Raw genomic sequence first — 13,634 nt, 5'->3', positions numbered from 1 at the left:
ATCAACGTCGCGCGTTTCGAGTATTTGGCCGCTGCTATACATTTCACGACGACGACGACGATGATGATGACGATGACGACGACGACGACGATAATGATGACGACGATGACGACGACGACGATGATGATGATGACGATGATTATGACGATGATGACGACGACGATAACGATACTCCGTTATGTTATCATTTACGATGGCCGGCTCGCTTGTGCAAAGGGAGCTCATAGCTCAGCGGGACCCCTGACCTGGTAAAAAAAAAATAGTTAAATTTTTTATGTAGACAAAAACATGGGGAGCGGTGGCACGGCGTGTGGGCACACACTGCCACTAACTAACAGCTGACGTGAGTGGCGAGTCGCGTCACCAACTTTCTCCCGTAAGAGCCGAAAGCACCCGTTGGGTCTCAGAGCCACCCATCCAAGCACTGTCCAAGCTCAGGCCGGCTTAGCTTCAGGCGCTCTCACGACATCGGATGCATTTTATTGGTTCTTTCGGTAAAGTCACGTAGAATGGAAATAATAAAATAATAAAAATAAAATATCATTAAATAATTCTCACGACGAGTCGGTCGCAGGCAAGAATAACACAAAGGGCCGGCACGGAACACGAGGGGGGGTGGGTGGCCAGCACCACGCCCGGCCGCCTTTGTCTCCCGAGCGGCGATGTTTTACCCAGAAGCAGGTGATGATTTGAGGCCGAGTCGACCTAGGGGAGACTCAGGACCGCTTCAGACAATCGCCGCCGGTGTTGGCCGCGAACGGCAAATCGAACGCGGGTCGTAAAGCGCAGTGCGCTAACCACTGCGCCACCGCTCATCGCACAGCACACACGATGCTCTCCCTCGCATACAAACTCGCGAAGCCCAAGATCGCCCCCCCCGCCCCCCCCCGTGTAGCCCCCTCTCTCGCTCGAGTGCTTTGAGGCAGCAGCAACGAAGGACCCCACTCTCATTCCCTCGCCCAGCCTCCCTCCCTCCCCGTCTCTCACTCTCTCAAGCAATCCCCCACCCCTCCTTCGCTCTCTCTCACACTCTCTCCTATCTTTTTTTTCTTCATTTTTTTATTTCCTTCTCTCGCTCTCACTCCCTCCCTCCTCTCTCACTCCTTTTCTCTCTCACACTCCCTCCCTTCCTCTCCTTCTCTCACCCCCTCTCTCTTTTTTTCACGATCAGAGGAATCAAGAAGATGCTCGGTGTAGTCGGCACTTTGCTTCGTTCATCATTTCGGTTTTTTTTTCACTCCTTCTCTCTATCACTCCCTCTCATTCTCTCACCCCCTCTCTCATTTATTTAACGCTTCACGAATTTGCGTGCCATTCTTCCGCCGGGGCCATGCTAATCTTCTCTGTGACGTTCCAATTTTAGTATATGTACTGCCGGAGCAACTCATTCCCTCACTCATTCTCTCTCTCACTCCCTCTCTCATTCTCTGACCCCCTCCCCCTCTCTCCCACTCCCACACTCCCCATGCTTCACACATTCGCTCACACCAAAAAGATGACAAAGATCCCCCGTATAACCCTTAACAGGCTGTTGGGGCAAGTGCAGTTATCGAGCAGCAGTTATGAAGGCCGGCACGGCACACGAGGGGGGGGGGGGGGGTGTGGCCAGCACCACGCCCGGCCACCTTTGTATCCCCAGTTGTGAGGTTTTACACACCGAACCAGGTACTCATTTGAGTCTGAGTCGACCTAGGGGAGACCCAGGACCGGTTCAGCGTGAATCGAACTCGGGTCGCCGGGTTCATAGCGGAACGGAGCGCTAACCGCTGCACCACCGCTCTCTCACACAAAGACAAAGTTCCCCCGTGTAGCCTTAACAGACTGTAGGGGCAAGTGCTGTTAGCGAGCACGTAAACCCACCCAGGTGCTCAACACCCTCCGCGCGTTTCCAGGCAGAGCGCGGAGCCGAGTCGGTTCCTCGGCAACCGTCGCCACGACAACGGGCGCCGCGGCAACCATCTCCCTGGATACAGCCTCGGCGCCACGCTTTTGGATGGATGAGTGGAGCGGTGGGCGAGGGACCCGATGCTGTCGGAGGAAGAGCAAGGAGGACCGGGCGTGGTGCTGTGGAGAGCGGTGGCGCAACGATTAGCGTGCTTGCACTGCGAGCCCGGTGGCCCGAGTTCCGATTAACCCGCTCAGCGACAGCCGCAAGCGTCAGCGGTCCCGGGCCTCCCCTATGTTGACTCGGCCTCGAATGAGCACCCGGTGCGGCGCGTGGTTGACATCGTCACCGGGGAGACAAAGGTGGACGGGGCCGTGGTGGTGGCCGCCTGCCCCCCTCGTGCCGTCCGCTAACAGCACTTGCCCCAACAGTCCATCGAGGCTACACGGGGGATCTTTGCCTATGAGCGGTGGGGCATTGGTCAGCCGCGCTGCACTACGAACACGGCGGAATCCGCGTTTCTGATTCCAGCTCGCGAACGACATCAGGTCGACTCAGCCTTAAACGAGCAGAGTACCTGGCGCGGCACGTCAAACACCAGCAGCGGCTGGGGGGGGGAGGAGGGAGACAAAGGCGGCCGGGACGAGGTTTCCTTCGGCCACAAACCCCACACTCACACGGGTGCGCTGACATTTCGTCGTTTTACCGGCGTGTGTGTGTGCGTGCTGTTGTGCGTGTGTGTGTGCGTGCTGTTGTGCATGTGTGTGCGCATATATGTGTGCGTGTACGTTCTGTTCACGTGGCAATCCTTGCTCACGGGCCGTGCCGGCAACGGATTGCCACGTTCTGTTCACGTGGCAATCCTTGATCACGCGCCGTGCCGGCAACGGATTTGCCACGTTCTGTTCACGTGGCAATCCTTGATCACGGGCAGTGTCGGGGCAGTGGCGGGTTTAAACGACGCATTTATATTTTGATATTTACAAGATCCAACCCTTTTATATTTACGCGATACAACCCATTTATGTTTCTAGAATTACGCGATCCAACCCATTTATGTTTTTATATTTACGAGATCCAACCCTTTTATATTTACACGATACAACCCATTTATGTTTTTATAATTACAGGATCCAACCCATTTATGTTTTTATAATTACGCGATCCAACCAATTTATGTTTTATATTTACGCGAATCAAACCCATTTATGTTTTTATATTTACGCGAATCAACCCATTAATGTTTTTTTATAATTACGCGCTCCAACCGCGCGAGGCATTTGGTGGTTAGACCGTGTTGAGTTTGTTAGCGTGCCCCCCCCCCCCCCCCCCAGCGGGGCGATGGGGACGAGGCCTCTATCTGCTCGCCTGCAAGGGGCAGGTGGGGCTGGAGACGGGAGGGTGGAACCCGCTGCGAGCGTGCGCGATTGCGGACGGAATAACGAGCGCTCGTTTTTTTTCTCATTTTCTTTCCTTAAGCGTGGGACACGCGTGCGAAATGGCATGCGTGTCATGGGCCGCCGTGGAGGAGGAGGAAGAGGCAGGAGGGCTGTATGGATGCCTGGCCCATCCAGATATCCCCATCCCCCCGAGCGAAATGCAAATTCGCACCGATATCAGGCGGCCGGCAGTTGTGATGCACACCCCCCGGTCTCGCGTCAACCCTTCCTCCGTCTTCCACGAACCCAACCCCTTGGCTTCATACATCACCAAATCAAACACAGTCTCCCCGAACCCCCCCACCGTCCTTCCCTCCCCCGGCCTTCATCCCTCCCCCGGCCTTCCCTCCCCCGGCCTTCCCTCCCCCGTGTCCTTCGCCTGTGCTCGCGTTAAACTTCATTCCCGCCGCACGCAGCCATCCGCGCCAATCGGAGATGCGGGAAATTGAGGAGGCATTTGAAAAGTGTCGGGCTAGGGGTAGGTGGGGTAGAGAGAGAGTTTCTGTCAGGGAGGGGCGTTGTTTGTCGCCCCCCCCCCCCACTCCCACCTGAGCAAACATTGGAAATTCCACATTCCCATGGCGATGTTTGGTCCATTCCATTGGTGATGCACGTTGAACTTCTTTCGCACCGTACGTAGCCAACCGTGCTAATCGCAGGTGCGAGGGGAGGGGAAGGACAACGAACGAGACACAAGAAACGCTGCTGCTGCTGCTGCGTTTGTTGAATGTTGTTGCTGCTTCCGTTGGGAGCGCTGGCGTAGCGATTAGCGCGCTTCGCTACGAACCCGGCGACCCGGGTTCGATTCCCGCTCACGGCCACCAACGCCAGTGGCGATTATCTGAACTGGTCCTGGACCTCGCCTAGGTCGACTCAGCCTCAAATTAGTACCTGGTGCGGTGCGTGAACATCGCCAACTCGGGAGACAAAGGCGGCCGGGCGTGGTGCTGGCCGCCCCCCGCTGTTCCGGCCCTCATAGGCGCCACTGCCTAACGGCACTTGCCCCAACAGTCCGCCGAGGCTATACGGGGGATCTTTGCTGACGGTGACCGCCTGGTAAAGGTGCGAACTCATGCGTCCCTGACATTCACGAGCAGAGTCCTTCAATCAGCCGGCGTATTGTCCCATGTCGTGTCTGGTGACGCGGGCAGCAATTGCCAGCGGCTTGATGTGCCACTTAACCGCGCGTTAATCAGCACCACTCATCCGCGCGTAAATCAAGACGGCGAGGGGGTAATGCCGCGCCCTGAGCCAGCAGCCCGGCCCACAGCGCAGATGCAATCCGATTGTTGTTGGACATTTCAACTGGTGACGCGGCGCAGCAGAAGTACAGCATGCGTTCGCTTCCGAAGAGGGCGACTCGGAGAGAAAGAGAGAGAGAGGAATCGGAGAGAGAAAACTCAGAGAGAGAGAGGACAATTCAGAGAGAGGACAATTCAGAGAGAGGACGACTCAGAGAGAGAGGACGACTCAGAGAGAGAGAGAGGACGACTCAGAGAGAGAGAGAGGACGACTCAGAGAGAAAGAGGACGACTCAGAGAGAAAGAGGACGACTCAGAGAGATAGAGGGCGATTCAGAGAAAGAGGACGACTTGGAGAGAGAGGACGACTCAGAGAGAGAGAGGACGACTCAGAGAGAGAGGACGACTCAGAGAGAGAGAACGACTCAGAGAGGACGACTCAGAGAGAGAGGGCGACTCACAGAGAGGACGACTTAGAGAGAGAGAGAGGACGACTCGGAGGCGCCAGGAGGAGGAACAACAGGCGAGGGAAGGCGGCAGCATCAGCCACGCAGTGAACCGGCGCTACAAAGAAGCCCCAAGCTCTGCAGTCCTCTGTACATGAAGGTGGTATTGACAAATCAACGCGTCAATATACACGTGGAAGGAAACCGGGGGGGGGGGGGGGGAACCCACGCGTGCGAGGGAGCAACGCTCGATCCCATACGGACTGAACGGGTGGAGTCCACACTTTGCCATGCTGACATCATCGGGCGAGTCGCGGTTACGAATTCTTCTCGACGCCCACCCACGGGAATGGAGTTGAACACCATCCGTGTGGTGCTCCACCGACCCTCGCTGCTGCCTCCCCAGTGCTGCGGCACAGGCAAGCTACGTGCAGCAGCGGCAGCCATCAGCGAGCGGAAGTGATATAATAATAATGTATAATGCTATCGTCCAATCGAACGCATTCATTTCTAAGAGTTATCAGCACAAACCACACAAACCGCAATGCCCTTTTAAGCGCACAGTTGTGGATGAAAAACGCGCGCACGTACGCAGGCGTACCCACGCGTACGCGAACGTACACACGCGTACACACGTGTACACACACAAAGATCCCCCGTACAGCTTTAAAAAACTGTTGGGGCAAGTGCTGTTAGCGAGCAGCACCTATGGAGGCCGGAACGACACACGAGGAGGTGGGTGGCCAACGCCACCCCCGGCCGCCTTTGTTTCCCCAATACCGATGTTTAACACACTGCACCGGTTACACATTCGAGGCTGAGTCGACCTAGGAAAGGCCCAGGACCGGTTCAGATAATCGTCACTGGTGTTGGCCGTTCATCAGGACTCATCAATATGGCACGGTCATCCAATGTTTGCTGCTGACGCTGCCATCTGCCACATCGCCATAAATAAACACATGTGGCCAAATAAAAACAACAATAATGTTATATCTTTTCAAACCCTTCCAGCCCCAGTGAAATGTTATCGCTCCAACAAGTCCCAATTCCCATGAAGTCACGCGAGATGGCTCCCAGTGTGAGCTGGAGTGCGAAACGTGAGTGGGACGGGAGAAAGCGTGGAGGGAGTGTGGTGAGGGAGTGTGGAGGGAGTAGGGAGGGAAAGTGGGGAGGGAGAGAGTGGAGAGGGGAGGGAGAGAGGTGAGAGGGAGTGTGGTGAGGGAGAGTGGCGGGAGTGTGGAGGGAGTGGGGAGGGAGAGTGGGGAGGGAGTGAGAGTGGAGGGAGTGGGGAGGGAGAGATTGGGATGGGAGAGAGTGGGACGAGAGAGAGAGTGGAGGGAGTGTGGTGAGAGAGAGTGGAGGGAGTTTTGAGGGAGAGTGGGGAGAGAGAAAGAGTGGAGGGAGTGGGGAGGGAGAGTGGGGAGGGAGAGAGTGGGACGAGAGAGTGGAGGGAGTGTGGTGAGAGAGAGTGGAGGGAGTTTTGAGGGAGAGTGTGAAGGGACAGAGTGGACCGGGAGAGAGTGGTGGGGGAAAGAGTGGACCGGGAGAGAGAGTGGAGAAGGAGAGAGTGGGGAAGGCAAGAGAGAGTAGTGAGGGCGAGTGGGACAGCAGAGAGAGAGAGTGTGCAAGTGAGAGTAGCAGGGTCGGGTAGTCAAGGGGCTTGCGCTCTGCCTACGCACGCGCGCGTTACACGCGCCTCGCACCACCACCACCGCCGCTGTGCCGCGCTCATTCATCACGAGTGACGCTGCCGCCCGCTGCTCCGTGTTTACGAGAGGCCCCGCTCTGACGTCAAGCTGCGAGTAAAACTGTCGAGATGTATTCTTGGGAAATTTGTAAGAAGAAAATAATTTTTCTTTTTTTGAGCTAAAACTCGCATTCGCCCCCCCCCCCACTCCACCACCACCACCCCCCACCCCCACCCCCCACCCCTCCTCGTCCCTTCTTCCCAGCGAGTTGGGTTTAATTTTTACATGATGTCCCCCCCCCCCCCAAGAAAAACGCTGTATTATGGATTATATTGGTCGCAAAAACCTTACGTGTTAAACTGAGTTAAGTTTAATAAACGAGTTTAATTAACGAGTTGGGTTGAATTAACGAGTTGAGTTTAAGTAACGAGTTGAGTTTAACACAAACTATACGCTTACGTACTCTTTGGTTTTTTTCGGTAAAGTAACGTAGGTAAAAAATAAAATAAGTCAAAAAGTGAAAACAACTAATTTAATTTAGTTGTTTTCATTTTCATTTTATTTTTATTTAGTTGTTTTCGTTTTTAAATTTTTTACCTACGTGACTTTACCGAAAAAAGCAAACAGTATGGATCCTTGCAGTCACGAAAACTTCGAATCTGGAATATCTGCTTACGTTTACATCGCCCTGCCGGCTTTCAGATATTTTTTAAATCCTTTATATTAAGTTCACTTGCTTGCTTGCTTGCGCGCTTACGACCGTGCAAATCTTTCGGTCGTTTTTTAACCCACTTCCCGTGATCCAATCGAGCTGACATTTTGCATACAGACTCGTTGTGCGTGACAATTTATTTTCGTGAAAATTTTTTCCATAACTTTACACTGTTTAGGAAATTTTTCTTTATATATAATTACCAATTGCTTAATGGTGGCAGGCAATCATCTGACCCATAGGTGGCAGCCATCTCAAGCCAGAGGACGAGAGGACTCTAGCCGCCACGCATATAAAGGATTTATAGTGAAAAACTTTGTTTTTACGGGTTAATTTTTTTTGACATGGCCACGACACAGAGCCGCAAACCCAGAGCTGACAACGTCGCCGCGAAAGCTGCTGGTTCACCAGCAGAATGAGAGATTGGCAGACGTGAGTTTTTAAAAGTCAGTTCATGTTTATATATATAGAGCCTGTCCACCACTAGGCCAAGGGACAACCCCCCATTCACATGGCTCATTAAAAGTGTTTCCCCTCTGCTATCAATGCAGCCGATATATTAAATTGCCAGAGTTGGAGTTGAGTCAATTTTCGTGAAACCCACACATTTAACGTAATGGGAAGTTTCTTTTTTGCCCTCCAACACACAACCGGTGTGTTGCTGTACGAGTGACGAATTAGCACGTTCTGTTTGCGTGACAAACCTTGCTCATTGGCTGTGTCGGGTGGCGGTGGGTTTAACGACACATTTATATATTTGCGCGATCTAACCAAAGAAAAGATTAAGCTGGTTGTAATTACTGGCGAAACGTCGCACTCAGATTGTAAATGTTGTGGCTTGGCTCTCCAACACACCAGTGTGCTGTACTAGTATACTACACTATACACTACACTATACACTACACTATACACTAGTGCTGGACTATACTACACTATACACTGCACTATACACGACACTACTATACACTACACTATACACTACTATACACTACACTATACACTACTATACACTACACTATACACTACACACTACAATACACACTACACTATACACTACACTATACATTACTATACACTACACTACACACTACACTATACACTACACTACACACTACACTACACACTACACTACACTATATAACCTCGTGCCACGGCAGGTCTCTCTCCTACTTCAGCAGTTGTTTCTCGCTGTGGTTGTCCCACCTGATGACGATTGCTTGTGTTGCGATCGAAACGTCGTGATCTATTTTATTTCTACCCACGTGACTTTACCGAAAGAACCAACGAGCATGGATTCCTGCAGTCACGAAAGCTTCAAATCAAGATTGATACCTTTTTATCGTTGGGTTTCAATAGCAGCACGGTTGTGCAATTTAAACCATAGACACAAAATAAACTCGCACCACCGGTGGTGGTGGTGAATATTCTCCGTGACGTTGCTCGCATGGACAAGCAGCGTCGTTGTATTCTCAGTGGAGTCGCGGTTTCATCTCTTGAAAGGAAACATTCACACGGCGGAACAATAATAATGATGTTTCAACTGAGATGACGATCATCATCGTCGTCGTTGTTGTTGTTGTTACACGTAGCGAAAAAAAACATTGGCAGGACGCTGCTGATATAGGAGACGTGAGAATCAGCGAGGGTGTGTCTGCGTAGGAGTAGGAATGGTATTAATACTGGTAGGAACCTCCTGGTTACACCAGCCCACAGGGGATTATTGTGTCCGTCCGTCGTGCATCCAAAAATGGGAGGGGTGGGGCTGAGTGGAGAGGGTGGGGAGGGGCTGGGTGGGGAGGGGCTGGGTGGGGAGGGGCTGGGTGGGGAGCGGCTGGGTGGGGAGGGTGGGGAGGGTGGGGCTGGGTGGGGGGTGGGAGGGGTGGGGCTGGGTGGGGAGGGGCTGGTCACCCCGTGGTGCCCTTATAAAACTCAACGTTTAACCTACTCACGCCGGCTTGTGCCCGCCCTCACAGTCGGGCATATTTGCGGAATACACCAGGCCGCCGTTGACCCTGGCCATTGACCGAGCAACCCAACGTTCCTACCAGCTCCCTCCGCAGGAATGTGTTTATGAGTAATAATACTAGTTGTAATATTAATACTAGTATTAATCATAGCAATAACACTAATAATAGCAATACTATAAAATAGCAATAATCTCAATACGAGTAATACTAGTCGTCATAATATTAGTAATATAATCAATAACAGTAATACTAGTAATAGCAATACTAGTAATAACATCAATAATAGTAACAAAAGTAACACTAGCAATACTAATAGTAACACGAGTAATGCTCGTAACAGAGAGCACACACACACATTCTGAAATACACTCACATTTGACATGGAAAACAAAACATACATTGGCACACCAAACAGGCAAAGATCCCCCGTGTAGCCTTAACAGACTTTCGGGGGAAAGTGCTGTTACAGCGAGTAGCAGCACCTATGAAGGCCTCGGTGTTTCAACTCAACACCAGGCACGGTACTCATTTGAGGCCGAATCAACCTACACACACACACACACTCTGAACATACGCACTGACATCTCGTCTCATACCACACACTGACCACACACTCTGAACATATGGACTCAACACATACACTACACACACACAGAAAACACAATTAGCACTTGACACACACGCATTACAATATACACACGTTCAACATTTGCATTTGACACACACTCTGAACTCTCAGATACTGAGCGTACACCCTCGATACACACACAGGGTACACACAGGGCACACACTCACTCATACACACTCACTCACACACACAGAGCACACACACTCACACAGGGCACACACACACACACACATGCAGGGCACACACTCACTCACACACACACACGCAGGGCACACGCGTTCAATCATACATATATACACACGCACACACTGAACACATTCTGAGCCATGTGTACGGTTTAAACACCCAGGGACCACACTGAAACACACACAAACACATGATGAACACACAACTATGCACAACATACAATACACACACGATAAACACAACTGTATACACTACATACAATACACACACACATGATGCACACACAACTATACACTATATAAAATACACACACACTCTGAACACAACTTTACACTACATACAATGCACACGTGATGAACACACAACTCTACACTATATACAAAGACAAAGATCCCCCGTGTAGCCTTAACAGACTGTTGGGGCAAGTGCTGTTCGCGAGCATGAAGTCCGGCACGGCACACGAGGGGGTGAGTGGCCAACACCACGCCCGGCCGCCTTTGTCTCCCCACTGACAATGCTTACAAAACTTGCACCATGTCTTCATTTGAGGCCGAGTCGACCTAGGGGAGGTCCACAACCGGTTCAGATATTCGCCGCTGGAGTCAGTGACCGTGAGTGGCAATCGAACTCGGGTCGCTGGGATTGTAGCGCAGTGAATTACCGCACGCACAGACAAAATGAACCAAGCAAGACAAATACAGCCCCCATACACGAAACATAGCCCGTGTTAGCAAGCACCTATTAAGGTCGTGTGGCCAGCACCGCGCTACGACCGCCTCTGTCTCCCGAGCATCATGCTACTCGTCAAACGCCAATTGGACCAAGAGGACGCTTGGAACCGGACCGGATGTCCACTCGCTAGGGATGTTTCGTGAAAAGCCGTGTGGTGAGGAATCACAACTCACGCGGTCGGAGTGATGTGTGACAACACGGACACGCAAGCCAGGGCAAAACCCCACCACGTGGTTCACACCCGTAAGAGGGCTTGTCACATTACACTGGTCAACACACTTTTTCTGGAATTAGGTATTCCAACGGTTTTAAGGTAATTTTGGAGTTTTTGTCTATCACATCAGGTTTTTGAGATATCAAATATTGCATTTTCAATAAAAACTGCAGAAGAAAAATATATAAATGTGGATATCTACATAAAATTATATTATAAACACACTATCCTAAAAATACAGCACCATATTTTAACACTAAAGCAGTCACCGACTCGCAACAACTTGCAATCATAAGTGACAGAGTTAATTTCGGATAAAATCAATAAAAATGGGGTATGCCGATAGCATAAAATGAGATGTGATAGAGCAAATCTGAGATCAGATTTGGAATCAGCACCCTGAAATTAGTCTAAAACAGCTTCAAAAGTCCAGGCCAGAAAAAAATGTTTTTTTTGTTGACCAGTGTTATTGTACCCATGATGTTGTTGTTGTTGTATATCGATGTCAGCATTAGCAATATGAAGGGTCAAAAGCGCCCCATTTCTCGCTCAGTATTTGCCGGAACGCTGCAAGGCTCCCCTTGGAGTAGGGTCTATCGGCGTAAGGCACTACAACTAGAGTGCAACTTGGCCCATCGATAAGAATAATCCGATGTTATTGTGCCGTGCATAGACATAATCCCATAAAATAGGTTCGTGCAACAACGCGAGGATGGAATACGTTTTGGTGGATATGAAAGTGGCCAAAATTATTCTGGGAACAGACATGGGTAAGAAGGGCCATGTGTGAGCAGGGAATGTGCAAGAAGGAGCTCTTCCAACTGCAGACGTGGGTGGTTCGATTCCCAATGAGAGTGGCCTCATTTCTGCAGGGCCAGAATTGAATCGCGACAAGGTGTCAAGTCGCCCGTTGTGTACAGGGTCACACGGAGGCTCGAATTCCGAACATAGAAAGGGCGAAAATTCTAGATTTGAAGCTTTCGTGACTGCAAGGATTCATATTCTTAGGTTTTTTCGGTAAAGTCACGTAGGTAAAAAACATTAAAATTAATGAAAGTAAAATTAAAAATAAAATAAAAATCACGACGTTTCGGAGGCAACACAAGTTTCCGTCTTCAGGTGGAACCGTCACAGCACGATAGCTGTATCAAGTGAGAGAAATTCCAAGAAAAGAGTCCTTGTATATATACAAGGACTATATCACAAAAATAATATTCAGAGCCTACCTTGGCTCCTCCCACCCTCAACCAGTATATATACAAGGACTGTATTCTTGGAATTTCTCTCACTTGATACAGCTATCGTGCTGTGACGGTTCCACCTGAAGACGGAAGCTTGTGTTGCCTCCGAAACGTCGTGATTTTTATTTTATTTTTTATTTAACTTTTATTAATTTTAATTTTTTACCAACGTGGCTTTACCGAAAAAACCCAAGAATAGGGCGAAAATTGTTCAACGCTGCTGATGAACTTAATTATCCACTCGTAATTACGATCGGGCCGTAGTTGCGGGGGAAGGGGCGGGCGCTGCCACGGTGGATTGATCGTGAGGTCGCCGGTCCGATTCCTTCTCCACACGTGAAACAGCGGAGGCAAGTTTCTTAATTATTTTCTATGACGATTCGTGATTGTTTCCAGGTAAGGATGCACCAAGCTGTGTAGCTCGTTTTCTCAGAAGCCACCTGGCCCTCACAAACGACAGCTCAGCGAAGTGGCTAATCATTGTGTGGAAATTTAGAGCGGTTACTCAAATACTGTCCTCTGAACGAGTGATGTTGACTCTGAATGTGGAGGGAGAATCCGGAGGACCCGGAGAAAAATCCACGAGACCGCGGGGAGAGAGACACACGCACACTCCAAATATACATTTGGTATGACAATAGGTTTCACCCTTTGTGGCAATAAAACAGGTGTTAAGGTGTTAAAACACCAAACAGAAAAGTTTAGGAAGTAATCATGTCTGCATTAACCACATGTACTTGTGGTGAACATGCAAATAAAAACATGCTCTGGTAGGAAATGATGCATTGTCCCACGATCCAAATATACAGCAGGCGTCAGGGTTAGGATCAAACCCACGACTTCCTGCATACCAGGCGAGGTAGTTAACATCTCTTAGCCACCGTGATGATCATGAGAGAGAGAGAGACACCACAAACTCCAAATATACTGCAGGCGTCAGGGTTAGGATCAAACCCACGACGTCCTGCATACCACACGAGGTAGTTAACATCTCCTAGCCACCGTGATGATCATGACAGCGAGACACCACAAACTCCAAATATACTGCAGGCGTCAGGGTTAGGATCAAACCCACGACTTCCTGCATACCAGGCGAGGTAGTTAACATCTATTAGTCACCGTGATGATGATGATGATGAGAGAGAAAGACACCACAAATTCCAAATATACAGTAGGCGTCAGGGTCAGGATCGAACCCACAGCTTCCTACATACCAGGCGAGGTAGTTAACATCTCCTAGCCACCATGATGATGG

The 13,634-nt window shown here is 50.4% G+C and overlaps 1 protein-coding gene and 1 non-coding gene across 2 annotated transcripts in view; both read right to left on the bottom strand.

Moving 5' to 3' along the window:
* Window positions 1-13,634, bottom strand: part of CMIP (c-Maf inducing protein) — a 99,338-nt gene that overhangs the window by 52,684 nt on the left and 33,020 nt on the right.
* Window positions 1,281-1,384, bottom strand: LOC133354966 (U6 spliceosomal RNA). Its single transcript, XR_009756654.1, has one exon. It is a non-coding gene; the product is annotated as a U6 spliceosomal RNA (small nuclear RNA).

Source organism: Lethenteron reissneri, chromosome 49 (assembly GCF_015708825.2).
Source record: "Lethenteron reissneri isolate LAM-NWPU_2019-01 chromosome 49, ASM1570882v1, whole genome shotgun sequence".
In the NCBI taxonomy this organism is placed as follows: Eukaryota; Metazoa; Chordata; class Hyperoartia; order Petromyzontiformes; family Petromyzontidae; genus Lethenteron; species Lethenteron reissneri.
Note: the sequence above shows the minus strand (reverse complement) of the source record. Positions and strands in the feature narration are given on the sequence as shown.